We start from the raw sequence: 15,497 nt of genomic DNA, 5'->3' as shown, positions 1-15,497 counted from the left end.
TAATCTACTGAAAGTCGCTGGCGCGTTCACAAGGCCAAACGGCATCACCTTGAACTGGAACAAGCCTTGAGGTGTGGAAAAGGCTGTCATGGGCTTTCCTTCCGATGATAAAGGCACTTGCCAATAACCTTTGCTTAGGTCAAGTTTGGAAAAGTATTTAGCTCCAGCTATCCTCGGGAAAATGTCATCAGTGTTGGGCATCGGTTCAGCATCAAATATTGTGACACGATTCAGTCTCCTGAAGTCGATGCAAAAACGATTCGTTCCGTCTTTCTTCTTAACCATGACCACAGGAGCCGAGTATGGTGAAACTGATGGTTCTATCACATCCATCTCCATCATCTTATTCATTTCTTCTTCTTTGATAACCTCTTTGGTGGTGTAAGGTAGTGGATAGGGATTTACATGAACAGGAATATCAGTCGTTGTGTTGATCTCATGTTGTGCAAGGTTAGTCCTTCCGGGCAGATCCGTCAACAAATCACTGGACACTTCCACATCTTCAACATGCTCCTTCCCTATGTCGCTTGGAAGTGCTTCCAGTGTACTAGAAAAATCCATTTCTGTTTGTTGATCTCCTTCCTCCGTTACCACACTGGTCACCATACACGTAAAAATCCCTCCGTCATTTTGTGTTACAACTTTTTCTGCCTCAACGTATTTCTTCAACAGATTAATGTGTAGGGTTTTGATTTCCCCGTCCCTGTTTACACGGTAATCATAGGGTCCAACCTTTTCCACCACTTCGTAAGGGCCACGCCATTGCATCAACAACTTATTTGCTTTCGTTGGTAAGAGCACAAGTACGTTGTCTCCCGATTTTAATTCTCTGGATTTCGTCCTCCTATTGAAGTTTCTCTTCTGAACTCGTCCTGCCTCCTTCAAGTTATCCATAGCAACCTGACAGGTTTCCTTCATACGTTCACGAAGATCCATCACATACTGATAGGTCATCTTGATGTCTTCATTTGGTAGTTCCTTAGTGAGTAATTCTCTAAGAATCATCATAGGGCCACGAACAACTCTGCCGTATAACAGTTCAAAAGGCGAAAATCCCAGATTTCTTGTGGTACCTCTCTGTATGCAAACAACAGCGCGTTGAGATAACGGTCCCAGTCCTTCGGCTTTTCAGCCGCCATCTTTCTCAGCATCTGTTCGAAGCGCTCCACAAGGCGAATCGACAATAACCTGCTCACTTCCTTCATCAATCCAGATGTGAATTAAGCCCCCTGGTCTGTCAACATCTCAGCTGGTACACTAACACGACTGAAAATTTCCACTAGCACCTCAGCAACTCTCTCCGTCTCAATCCCCTTCAGTGTCACAGCCTCCGGGTACCTTGTAGCGTGGCCCACCACAGTTAAGATGAACCTATTACCACGCTCTCTCGCCGGTTCCAGGGTCCCATTAAATCCACAGCGATCCTCTTGAAAGGAGTGTCTATCAGTGGCATACTTCCCGGCGGGGATTTTGGTACTCTTCCCTTTGGAAACGTGCGATGGCAAATATCACATGAACGGCAGAAACGCGTAGCGTCCGCTTGGATTCCCGGCCAAAAAAACTCCGCCAGAATCCTGCTTGAAGTTCTCTTTGCGGCGAGACGGCCAGACATTATCGATTCATGTGCAAGTTTCTTCACCATTTGTCGATACTCCGTTGAAACGATCAGCTGTCGGAATACTTTCCCTGTAGCGATCCCGGACTCTGAAATTCCCTGTAGAGTAATCCTTTGTGGTTAAGAATCACAGACTTTCCGCCATCATCCCGGGTCATTTTCACGTATCTTTCTCCCTCGCTAGCTTCCTAAATTTCTCTAGACTAGCATCTGTATGCTGTTCTTCTTTCAGATCCTGTACGCTCCAAAGATCACTCATGAAACTGGATACCTGCAGTGGTTTAAAAGGCTTCGTGTTTCTCTGCTGCTCTAGTCTGTACTGCATTGATGGAATCTGTCTGCCACTGTTCATTAGGTTGATCAACAGGAATAGCATCTTTGACATTCCCAACTATCACGTCGTAGAGAGGCGACTCCAACAAAAACGATTCCGCCTCTCCTCTAAAGTATGGCGTGTCAATGTCGATATGGGCGATCTGACAGATGAGTCGAGAACCATCAGCTAAAATGTAAGTCTTGGTCTTCTCAGTAATCATCTCAGTGTCCACTAGGCTTCGTCTAACTCCAACCTCATCACAACCCGAGTCCCGCAATACGTTTACAAGTTTACGACCGACTCGACCAAAGACAACTGGCATAGATGATGCTTTCGAATTACAGACCTGACTCATCTTCGGAATACCGTGTTCCTCGCTATTCCCAGATTCCTGCACAATAGATGCTACTTCCCCTTCCTTCAACTTGTCGGACTTCTTCTTGCGGCAATCCGATGCAATATGTCCCACCTTCTTGCAATAAAAACAAGTTATTTCCTTTGCCATATCATATGTGCCTCCAGACGACTTACCTTATGAAAACATAGATGCTGAATGTCCGGATGTCGAGGATTTCTGACCCCCATGCTTGAGACATCACAAGATGAACTGCTCTGGTTCGTCTAGCTTCTGCATACTGATCTGCAAGGGCCGACATCTCGTCAATCGATTTGGGTATACTTTCCTTTAAGAACAACAACAAATCCTGATTGCAAACCTGAAGGAACTGGTCCCTCATGACTAAGTCCTTCAAACCTTCATGCGTCTTGTTCATATTGGTGAGCTCGATCCATCTCTCCAAATAATTGTCCAGTTGAATAGCAAACTGAGAAAAGGTTTCTCCTCCCTCTGGTCGTAACGTGCGGAAACTCTTCCTGAAACCCTCTTCTGTCTTGTCAATTCTCTTCAGCAAAGCTTTCTTCAACTCGTTGAATTCAAACGCCTGATCAACTGGCAATCTTGAAAACACCGTTAAAGCATTACCCGTCAGTAATGCGCTCAAGTTAGCTCCCCAACTATCTCGATTCCATCTCTGAGCTGTCGCATGTCAAACCGCTGAATATACGCATCGATGTTGTCCTTTTCCTCGTTGAATGCGGGAAATTTAGGACCTTTACTCACAGCATTGTCCCTCTGAGCCATATCCGGTTGTACCTGATGACCCGCCTAAATCAACTCCAGCTTACGCTTCTGTTCTTCCTCTGCCCTCTTGTCGGCTCTGTCTCTCTCATTCTGTTCAAAATCTCTCTGATTTTGTCGTTCCCGTCTCTCTTGTTCACGGTTTAGCTTGTTGCTCCTAAATAAAAGAACGAAGCTCCTCACCTTCCAATCCTAACTCCTTTCCGATATTCATCAACTCAGCGAGTGACGATATCCTGCAAAAAATATAACTTACTAGTGCCGGAAATAAGAACAACAATAATACGACAATAATACTGAACAACGAAGAATTAAGTACTACTTTGTACAAAAACTAGGACTTACCTGTTACAAAGCATGAACTTCCTTCCAATTAACTTACCTGCTCTCCGAAGACCACGTCCGCGTAGACTAACGTACAGAAAAGAAGTGAAGTAAGAAGAAGTCCCTAACCGGAGTCCGTCAAACAATCTCACCTAACAGCGAAGTCAATATAATCAGATTTCCATTCCTATACAAACTAACGTTGGTTATCCCACCGCTGCCACCAATTTATCGAGGAAAAAACACTCAATCTAGAGCCTCTGCAGTATGCAGTGAAGAGTTTAGGAAGATGAACACCATCCATCCACCATCCATCCAGCTCAATCCAGAGCCCATTAGTAACAGCTATCTCTATTCACTAGTGTCCAAGACACGACAGGTATTTAAGTTACGTTGTTCACAAACAACCCTCGCTGTAAGACCACTCTAGCTCACCATAGCTGACATTGACCTTGATGGAGAATACATATATGTTACCGGTCGGTTCAGTTGCTTGGGATGTTGCTGGGATATCTAACGCCTGGTCATGGCTGTTGGTTCCTTGGGCTTGCTTCCAACTCCCATAATGTGAAGCTACAAGTATTTTATTATCAATTATTATTTCGATTTTTCACACAAACTCCATACATTCCTAATACATAATCCTATAAAGAACTATACTGAAATTACACTTATTTAACTAATTATGTTACTAATAAGATGTAAACCAATTACTAAATAACATATATACCTATTATACAATGATACACACTAATGTGCGGCTCCAAAATGAACAAAAAATACTATAAACAGGTATAACACTCAGAGTTGCTCTCATCGGCTTCCATACATTTTTTACCCGCGCGCGCACACATTACTCTTTACCGTTATAACAATAGAACTGGGCTTCCGTAGTTCTATATAATTGAATGAAACCCGTGATACATAGTGATGAATTGCATATATAGTTACCAAACACATGCATTAAGTAAGTATACTATGTTAATATATATGATACATATGAAATATGACATGAAATAACATAAATACAACATATTTCAATCTACTCGATAAACAATAGTCACGGTCGACTGGAGAACTGGAGCGCACAGATACCTAGATTGTCTGACACGATAATATCAGGTACAATACAATAATACCAACTAAAACAGAATAGAAGTAAGGTAGAAAGAGTACTTACCACAGTCTGATGTCTGTGCCTGGCTCACATGTTATGGAATCTCCGATAAATATTATCGGGCACGCGGACAAAGAAACATGTCCGTCACGACATAGCACCAGCCATGAACACCTACCCGTGACGTAGTTTCCGCCTAACGGTACTTACCTATTTAAAACCCCAACTTACCGCGCTATTTTAAATACAACAGATACCACAAAATAACAACATAATTAGTACATATACAGTTCCAATTATACATGCTTCCGTGACAGACACATTGTTACATGAACGAATAACAGAAAGGAGAAACCAGCAGCTAAATTCAAAACACAATTTAATTATATATACAATATTATACAGAGATGGTTTACAATATCTAAAGTAATTGGTGGTGGTACAAGACTAGTACGATGATTTAAAGTGTTACTTATCTGTATGCGAATGTCCTGGTATAATCCTTGATCCTTCCAGGTTTCAAATTAACAATAATCACAAATCCACAAGGAAATTGAATGTCCACCGATGATTTGAAAAGTTCCAGGCAATATGAAAAAATCCACACAAAGTGTTGTAATAATCCACAGATAAAGTCACAATAGCTCTCCCAATAGAATCTTATATGGCGCTGTACAATTCTTGATATGTCTTATTACAGGTCTGATTAGCCTTGGACAGCTGGAGTATATATAGCTAAACCGTAATTCAAGAATATTGGAGAACCTTCTACTTCTAGAAATATCTAACTAAAAACAGTAAACAAGTAAACACACATAACTTTCTGGAAATAGATCATTCTAGATCTCTACTTAAAATCAACATGTTTACAAACATATTTGTTTATACATGATTAAATTCTAGAAAGTTCTATAACCTAAATCAATGATATGACCTTCATAGGATGTATTGATAAAAAAAAGCTATAGGAGTTATCTCCCTTATCTCATAACTACATGTATTTAGTGTCATACATAACACACCCCTCCTTAAAGAAAAGAAAGTTTTCTTGAAAAGGAAACTTTCTTGACATATCAAGTAATATTTAAATCCTTGATAAAGCATCAGCTAGAATATTGTCTTTCCCTTTGATATGTTTGATGTCAAGATTGTACTCTTGCAAAGTCAAACTCCACCTGAGAATTCTTTGATTTTTGTTTTTCATTTTCCCAATGAATGTCAAAGGGTTGTGGTCGGTGAAGACCAACACAGGCACAACTGTAGTGCATAGATACACATCAAATTGGTTTAAGGCCAAAATCAATGCTAAACATTCTTTCTCAATGGTGGAATAATTTCTCTGGTGTTTGTCAAACTTTTTCGAGAAATAACAAATTGGATGGTCAATTTGTTCAGTACCTTCTTGCATCAAAACAGCACCAACACCTACATCGCTGGCGTCAACAAACAGTTTAAACTGTTTATTAAAATCTGGAGCAGTCAGAACTGGTGAGTTTGATAGTATGGCTTTCAATTTCTCAAAGGCAGACTTACATTCGTCTGACCAGACAAATTTGACATTTTTCTTTAACAAAGCAGTAAGTGGAGCTGCTATAACAGAGAAATTTTGACAAAATTTTCTGTAGTATCCAGCCATACCAAGAAACCTCATCAGCTCTCTCTTGCCTCCAGGAGCTGGAAAATCTATAATTGATTCTACTTTGGCCTGAACAGGTTTAACCTGCCCCTGTCCTACAACATGGCCTAAAAATTCAACAGTTGCATGACAAAATTCACATTTCAATAAGTTTACAGTCAATTTCATGGTAGTGAGTCTTTCGAAGAATTCACGAATCCCGCGTAGATGGTCTTCCCACGTGTCGTGGTAGTTGATGACGTCATCAATGTATCCATCACAGCCTTCCAGGTCTGATATCACGCTGTTAAGAAGACGTTGAAATGTTGCCGGGGCATTCTTCATACCAAATGGCATAACTTTGTACTGGTACAAACCTTGCGAGGTTACAAATGCCGACACTTCTTTAGCTCTTTCTGTTAATGGCACCTGCCAATATCCTTTCAACAGGTCAAACTTGCTTACGTACTTGGCTTTGCCAACTTTGTCAATACATGAGTCAATCCTTGGAATTGGATAAGAGTCTGTTTTACTGACAGAGTTTACTTTTCTGAAGTCAGTACAGAACCGGTATGTCTTGTCTGGCTTTGGCACCAGAACACATGGAGAGCTCCATTCACTTTTGCTTGGTTCAATAATATCATTGTCCAACATGTATTGAATTTCTTTCTTTAAGTGTTCTTCTTTCAAAGGATTGACACGGTAAGGATGTTGCTTGACAGGTGGCGCATCGCCTACATCCACGTCGTGATAGATAGCATCTGTTTTGCCTGGTGTATCCGGAAACAAATGTTTATACTCAAGTATCAAATCTTTAAGTTCATTGCGTTCTTTTTCCGATAGATGACATAGTTTCTTGTCCAAGTTCGCGAGCACATCTGAATTCCGTAACTTAACACCACAGTCTAAACCTACATCTTGTACACCACCATCTAAGTCTAATTTACAAATATCAGCTGTACTTTCACTTTGTGATGGTACATAGGCCAAAGTAGCAATAGGTTGAGAGGTCTTGCTCTCTTCTCTATCTACATATTTCTTAAGCATATTAACATGACATAATTGAGTTTTCTTGCGCCTCCCTGGAGTTTGTACAATGTAGTTAACATCATCGACCTTTTTCTCAACAACATAAGGTCCAAAATATCTAGCTTGCAAAGGCTGACCCAGTATTGGTAATAGAGCCAAAATTTTGTCACCTGGATCAAAACTTCTTGCACGGGCATCTTTATCATACCATGTTTTCATTTTGGTTTGAGTAACGGCCAAATTTTCTTTTGCCAGTTCACATGCCCTTGTCAACCTTTGCTTAAAGTTAGACACATACTCTAAGAGATTAACTTTAGAATCTTCGTCCAAAATTTTGTCTTTCAAAATTTTCAAAGGACCACGTACAGTATGTCCAAACACAAGTTCAAAGGGACTGAAGCCAAGAGATTCTTGTACAGATTCTCTAACGCCAAACAACAACATGTGTATACCTTCGTCCCAATCTCTTTTGATTTCAAAACAATAAGATCTCATCATATTCTTCAATGTCTGATGAAAACGTTCTAAAGCACCCTGAGACTCTGGATGATAAGCACTAGACTTATACTGCTTGATCTGGAGCTGGTACATGACTTGTTGAAAAATACCAGACATGAAATTCGAACCTTGGTCCGATTGGACAGCTTTTGGAAGACCAACCAATGTAAAGAATTTAACCAAAGCCTTGACTATGTTAGGGGCTTTAATATTCCTGAGTGGAATGGCTTCAGGAAAGCGTGTGGAAGCACACATAATAGTTAAAAGATACTCATTCCCAGACTTAGTTTTGGGTAGAGGACCTACACAGTCTATAATGACTCTACTAAATGGTTCCTCAAATGCTGGAATGGGGTGCAAAGGTGCAACAGGGATTTTCTGATTAGGTTTCCCTACCACCTGACAAGTATGACAAGACCTACAAAAATCAGCCACATCCCGTTTCAACTTGGGCCAAAAGAAGTGATCTAAGATCCTGTTATAAGTCTTGGTCACACCTAGATGCCCTGCCATAGGTACATCATGAGACAAACTCAGAATATCTTGCCTATACCTCGGTGGGACAACTATTTGATTGACAACCTTCCAGTCTTCCTCGGGAGACACATCAGGGGGGCGCCACTTGCGCATCAACACACCTGACCTACGGAAGTAACAAACCGGGACTTTCTCCGCCTCTTCCTCACTCAAAGCCCGATCACACAGTAAGGAGATTTCAGGATCTTTTTCCTGTTCTACTATAAGCTCCTCTCTAGACAAAGATGATTTGCTCATCATGTCAGACAAAGAAGTACCCTTGTTAGGAACAACTCTATCACTATCAAAGTCTGCAGGATTGCTCAAAAGATCACACTTGCCCCCGACATCCTCTATATCATGAGCCAAAAAAGTGTCACCTAACCCTGGACTATAATGATCCTCAACTACTGCAACATCAGAAACCTTCTTACTCATTGAACGAGTTACAGCACAAGAAGGGAAAATACCAGGAAATTCCTGTTGAATAGACTCAGCATCATCTGTTTTATCTGGAATACTGGACACTAAGGGATCTACCCTAACTTTCTCTCCAGCCAAGTCATTGCCTAAAATGAGCGACACGCCCTCTATGGGAAGTTCCGGTCTAACACCAATGGTGACAGGCCCAGTAACCAAGTCTGACTTTAAATAAACAGAATGGAGAGGCACATTAACAAAACCTAACTCTACACCTTGAAGCAAAACACTACTACCACATGAGGTCTCCTCAGACAAAGGCACTACGCCATCTAATATCAAAGAATGAGAAGCCCCAGTATCTCGCAAAATCTTCACAGGTTTCAAGTTGGTAATATCACTAGTAAGTGAAACAAAACCTTCAGAAATGAAGGGAGAGTACTTCTCCAAGACACTATCAGACTCTGAGCTCTTAATCTCAACAGACACTTTAGAATCTTCCACAATATCACTAAGTTTCTGACTAGGCTTTGACATAGCTAACACAGAAGGAACTGACTGTTTACGCCTTTGCTCCTTACGCTGGAGAGAATAACATTCAGACATAGTATGCCCTACTTTCTTGCAGTAATTACAAACAAGACCAGAAGGAGACCCCACACCTGCCCTATGATCTGTTTTAGAATCAGACTTAGTCTTATCACCTAATTTAGGTTTGTCGTTAGAAGGGCCACTAAAGGTTGGGTTCCTAGGCTGACCAAATTTACTAGTACCTGTGGTACTGTTTTTGTCTTGAGAACTGTTTTTAACAAATGAGCCTTTGTGGGTGAGAGCGTAATCATCAGCCATTGTAGCTGCTTCACTAAGTGTTTCAACTTTTCTCTCATCTAAATGAGTTTTTATGTTTGTGTGGACACAACGTTTAAACTCCTCTATCAACAATAATTGCCTCAATTTACCGAAATCCTCATCAATTTCTTTAGAATCACACCACCTATTAAATAATTGTTCTTTTTCTCTGGCAAATTCTACATGAGTTTGTTCATCTCTCTTTCTCGAGTTTCGAAATTTCTGGCGGTAAGCCTCAGGAACTAACTCATAAGCTTTCAAAATAGCTTTCTTGACTACTTGGTAATTTGAAATCTCATCTACAGATAAAAGAAGAATAAATGTCTCTAGCTTTACCAATCAAGACACTTTGAAGAAGCATTGTAAGCTTATCTTCAGGCCATTTCATACTGTCAGCTATTTTCTCAAAATGCAGAAAATACTTGTCAACTTCTTTCTCTTGAAAAGGAGGAACTAACCTAATGTTTCTACTGACATCAAAACCTCTGTTTCCTTGTAAACCCCTAAAAGTTAGATTACTTGAACTGTCTTGAGAAGCTAGCTCTAATTCTTTCATTCTAAGTTCTGTTTCAGCTTGAATTTTCTGCTTCTCTAGCTCTAACATCTGATCTCTCTCAATCTCTTTTTCTTTTAATTCTCTTTCAATTTCTTTTTCTCTTAACTCTTTTTCTATTTCCATTTGTCTTAGTTTCATTTCATGTTCAAGTTCCATTTGTCTAATTTGAATTTCTGAGCTGACTGTTTCCTCTATACTATCTAATGCACTAGAGTCAAATTTGCCATTGTCAACAAAATATCTTATAATTACATTCCTAATTTCAGCTTTCCTCAAATTAGTTTTGATAGTAAGGCCTAAATGTTTACCCAATAACAGTAAATCCTTCTTACTAACTTGCAAAAGAACTTCCAGGGATGGTGCTTTAACAAACTGTTCTACCTGCATAGTAGTCATATTTATCTAGCTGTTGGTTTCAAAACTCAAAGTTTGTACACAAATTTTGAAAATTTCTTAATTAATTTTTCAAAGTTAGATTCCACAAATAAAATATCGATCTCGGACACGAGCCCCCACTTCTGTTACATGAACGAATAACAGAAAGGAGAAACCAGCAGCTAAATTCAAAACACAATTTAATTATATATACAATATTATACAGAGATGGTTTACAATATCTAAAGTAATTGGTGGTGGTACAAGACTAGTACGATGATTTAAAGTGTTACTTATCTGTATGCGAATGTCCTGGTATAATCCTTGATCCTTCCAGGTTTCAAATTAACAATAATCACAAATCCACAAGGAAATTGAATGTCCACCGATGATTTGAAAAGTTCCAGGCAATATGAAAAAATCCACACAAAGTGTTGTAATAATCCACAGATAAAGTCACAATAGCTCTCCCAATAGAATCTTATATGGCGCTGTACAATTCTTGATATGTCTTATTACAGGTCTCATTACAGTTCTGATTAGCCTTGGACAGCTGGAGTATATATAGCTAAACCGTAATTCAAGAATATTGGAGAACCTTCTACTTCTAGAAATATCTAACTAAAAACAGTAAACAAGTAAACACACATAACTTTCTGGAAATAGATCATTCTAGATCTCTACTTAAAATCAACATGTTTACAAACATATTTGTTTATACATGATTAAATTCTAGAAAGTTCTATAACCTAAATCAATGATATGACCTTCATAGGATGTATTGATAAAAAAAGCTATAGGAGTTATCTCCCTTATCTCATAACTACATGTATTTAGTGTCATACATAACAACATTACCATTCCGAGTTTTCGAACATCACATTGGATATTTACCAGGTACCGACCATAGACCGGTGATACTCCGCCTTATCGCCACCTCTGTAAATGACACGTACTTAGATTATCCTGTTGGTTCATGAGATGTAAAATACGTATTGTTAACTGTTCCATATTTTTCAACTGTGTGTTAAGTACTCACTATCCACCTACACAACTCGCACCATCCCGCACCAACCCGCATACTCACTCATCATCCAACAGTTCACTGTCTAAACTGTCGTTGGTAATAGTCAATTAAACCACTGTTCATATTATATTTTGTCTTGTTCTAGTTTCTAATCATATTATCAAATTACAAAATGGATTGCTTTTGTACGTCCAATTGCCATTCTAGTCAATTTGTTTTCTTGACATGAACAAAAGGAAATCTAAAACACAACGTCTAAGAGTTTCTTCTGGTCAATCATTATAGTTGTATTTCTTGTAATTTCCACCATCACAAACTGTCATAAAAACATGCAATGTGTGAATATGAATGTTTATTTATGATTCAGATCCATAAAAACATCAATATACTAATGACACCGTGGTAAATGTCGCATGAAATATCACACGTTTTGAAAAAACGCCATTACTTTAAATTGACCATCTTTAGCCATGATGTTTTATTATAAGAAGCATCATATTATTTTATTCTTCAAAAATTATCATGTGGAAATTCAACTTTTGAACAATAAATTACAACAGTTTCCATCATTTGGTGGGGATTCCACAGAATTTCACCATGCTATAAATATATACATGTGTATATATGCTTACATATAGAAATTAAAACAACAAAGTTCTATAGAATTACACATTCTGGCAAATACATCAAGATATATTAATTATGTAATAAACAAGAAAACTAAATGGGTGGACTGGGGTGGTCTTAAAATTGTCTATGAAATCGCCTAGTTGAAATTAAATGATTCACAAAGCTGCTGTACAAAATCGCGCCGCTAAAAGATTTTCTAGCATCTGGCTAAAAATAGCCAGCAAATCAGTGATCTTGAGCAGCTAAACTGGCTATTGAAAGGGGCCCCACAAGATATGGAGGCCTCAAAAAGAGATATGAGGAAACTATGTAAAAAATATTTAAAATAGCTGTATCGCAGCATAAAATAAGCTATGTATATAGCTTGTATTTTCTATGCCAAAACTACAGCAAGTCACAGACCATTCACAGACTGAAATGAACCTTATTCCCATTTTAAAAAATAGCTTCAAACCCTACATTCATATAAAAGCTTCCGCATGTTATACTCTAGAATTTTCAACTTTTAGGGATAATTTAAACATTAAACAATGCTTATTATCATTATAATCAATGACATCATGTCGTTTCTCTTTGTTTCTTATACGTGTTTTCAACTTTGCTGTCTTTAACATACTTGTTTGTTATTCTTACAATTACTCCTTGGCTACGCAAACATTTGACATTTAACCATTTCCCTTAATACTGTGATTACATTATTTCATTCTAATAAAGACGATTCAAATATGTATGTTCTATTAGCCCGGCTAACAACTTTTTAATCTTCAATTGTCAAGTATCAACATATTTAAAGCATGTTCTTTCACGAATTGGCATTATTTTTTCGGTTGTCGAAAATCTATGCTCATTTTCCTCATAAAGAAACCTATATACGAACAATGGACTAAACCATGTTTTGTAATATTTGAAATATGATTTGTGTAGCAGGTTTATTACGTGCTATGAACGGCTAAGGACATTCACGGGCGGCTTCTTTGTATGCAACGTGTTTTTGTGAACGGTTGTATATTTTGGGAGGCCTCAGTATGTTAGTGTTTTGTCTCTAATAATATTGGAAACGTTTGTCCTTTTCATAGTACCACCTCATTGGCATGCCGCCGATAACACCAAACAAACACACACTATCTATCACAATACATTGACAACGGAGAAACCAGTCGTTTAACTCCCTTTCAAATATGAAAGCTTTGCTGTGAAGGCTCTTAGTTCTGTCATCTGTTTGGCACTCATTCTAATCTATGAAAATGTTACTTTCTGCTCTTGCTTAACGTTCAGCATAATAGAGGGAGTGTGACGACTGGCTTGGATGTAATGTGACCTGACGATCTGGTGAAGGATTCTCAATGGTGCCTTATATAAAAGAGCAATATTTCATTATGATAGGGATGTCCTTAAGTGAGCACAGTTAATGATAAACCGTTAAGCAAAATCAACCAATAGTTTCACATATTTCTTTGATGTAAAACAATCTGAAAGCAGGTTCTGCACTTTTTGATGTAATTCAAAGAAAAAGCATTGATTTTAAATTGTTTATTTACATTTATCTCATACCGTTATGTCCGCCATCCAAGTATAAAAACAACCAAGCGTTTTTGTTTAGATTGATGTGAAATGGATTACGACCTTTCGAGTGAATAGTCTGAACCAGCTCTTCAAAGCATGATAAAATCAAACATCTGATGTGTGAACAATATATCGCAGTTAACTACAATCAACTTACGGGGGAAAGGTATATTATCAGAAGTACGTTTTAAGATTAACCTTATCATCCTTTCATAAGAACTGGTTCGTAAAGATCAGGATACCTAAAGATGGAATTTATTACACAGATGTTGAACTGTTTACAAACATATATTTTATTTCTGTAGTAAACAACATAGTTTTCCTGCCAGCAGGATTTTGTAAACATCTTTATCACAAGTACAAGTTAGTTCGTTTATATGGCACATTTAAAAACAATACTGACTAGAAAATATATATAGAATTAATATTGTAAACAATTGCTATGGAACAGTCAATTAAAAATATGCATGCTGGTAACTATTAAATGTTCATGAATATGGATTTCACCTTGTCCGATATGCAGATTATATCCCACTAATACTTCACTTAATTACAGACGTATTTTACTAGATTTACACAAAACCGTCCAAAAGTTAAAATGTATTTGTTGTTTCACACTGAATACACTTTCATTCATATTATGTCTTCAAATGCCTTCTCTTTTCTATACACATTTCTCCACAACTTGGATGTCGATAATATATGCACGATTCCCACGTAGTCTAGACAATACCATTTACTTAAGTCATTCACTTACAGTTTCTTACAAGATGAACAGGATTCCACTTTCTTCGTGCATGTGTTCGATTGATGGCTACGAGTGGCACATCCACATGTCCGGAAATTTTCATTTCGTTTCCATGCCGACGGTGGCTCCAGTTGCCGATGCACAGTTCGTTTCCCTGTGTCTTTTAAAGACCAAACTTGATAGAAGGCCTGAAGCTTGCTTCCAGTGATACCATCGCCTGATTCCTTGCATTGGCATGTTTCAGATTTGGACGACGCTAACGTAGACACAGATGGAAGCGAGGTACTGCGGTGACTATCGACGATACTTGGTTTGACGACTGACCATTTGATGTCAGCTGACGATGACCGGTTGTGGCCGCGAATGCATTTTGGCTTAAGTGAGTTTGTTGTCTTCCCTCCAGCTGATGACGGTCTTTCTGTTTTCTTAGATGAGGCAGACTCTGTCTTAGTTGGAGTAATGACAATACTCGGCATCCCCATAATGTTAATATCAGTCAATTTACGTTCTATAGGACAGTACGTCGCTCCGTAATGTTCGTCTACGGGTTCCGTATCTATCCAAATGTAGATGTAACTTCTGTGGACGTTTACGTTTAAATGGCCTTTCCTATCTTTCGTTCATTATTTATAGGTAGCTAAACAATACTCTAGCCTATGATACGTACCCATGTCGTGCTTGCGTCAGCAATGACCACGATTTAAATGTCTCCTAAATAAGTCTACTCAATCGGAACCATTCATTCATAAAAATCTTTTCGATTAAATACAAATCGTGACGTTCTGAGATCAACTGTCCTATAAAGTCAACAATACGATTTCAACATCTGATGTAATGTTAAATGTTGTGGTGTTGTTTTAAAAATACATGGCTTTTCTGTCTATCATACTGTCTATAAATATACACATTTCGGCGTGATAATCAGATTACGGTTCTTAGGGGCGAGGTTACACCCGTCCTGAACTTTTTAAAACACAGATACGTAACGCCTGTCTGACTGTGCGTCATAGTAATTATATACTTGCAGTAGCGCTTGGTAACGATATGTTTTTTGGAGGTCTGTAACGTGAATAAAACAATACGTTCGCATACATATGCTTTACTGAATTAGAATCAATGTAATGGTGTAATTAAGTCATGCTTCTTTGTTTCCAAAAGGTG

At 38.4% G+C, this 15,497-nt stretch overlaps 1 pseudogene; it reads right to left on the bottom strand.

Moving 5' to 3' along the window:
• Nucleotides 1-2,458: 2,458 nt before the first annotated feature.
• LOC138316662 (uncharacterized) lies at nt 2,459-14,818 on the bottom strand (annotated as a pseudogene).
• Between the last annotated feature and the right edge of the window lie 679 nt (nt 14,819-15,497).

This window comes from Argopecten irradians, chromosome 2, assembly GCF_041381155.1.
Source record: "Argopecten irradians isolate NY chromosome 2, Ai_NY, whole genome shotgun sequence".
In the NCBI taxonomy this organism is placed as follows: Eukaryota; Metazoa; Mollusca; class Bivalvia; order Pectinida; family Pectinidae; genus Argopecten; species Argopecten irradians.
Note: the sequence above shows the minus strand (reverse complement) of the source record. Positions and strands in the feature narration are given on the sequence as shown.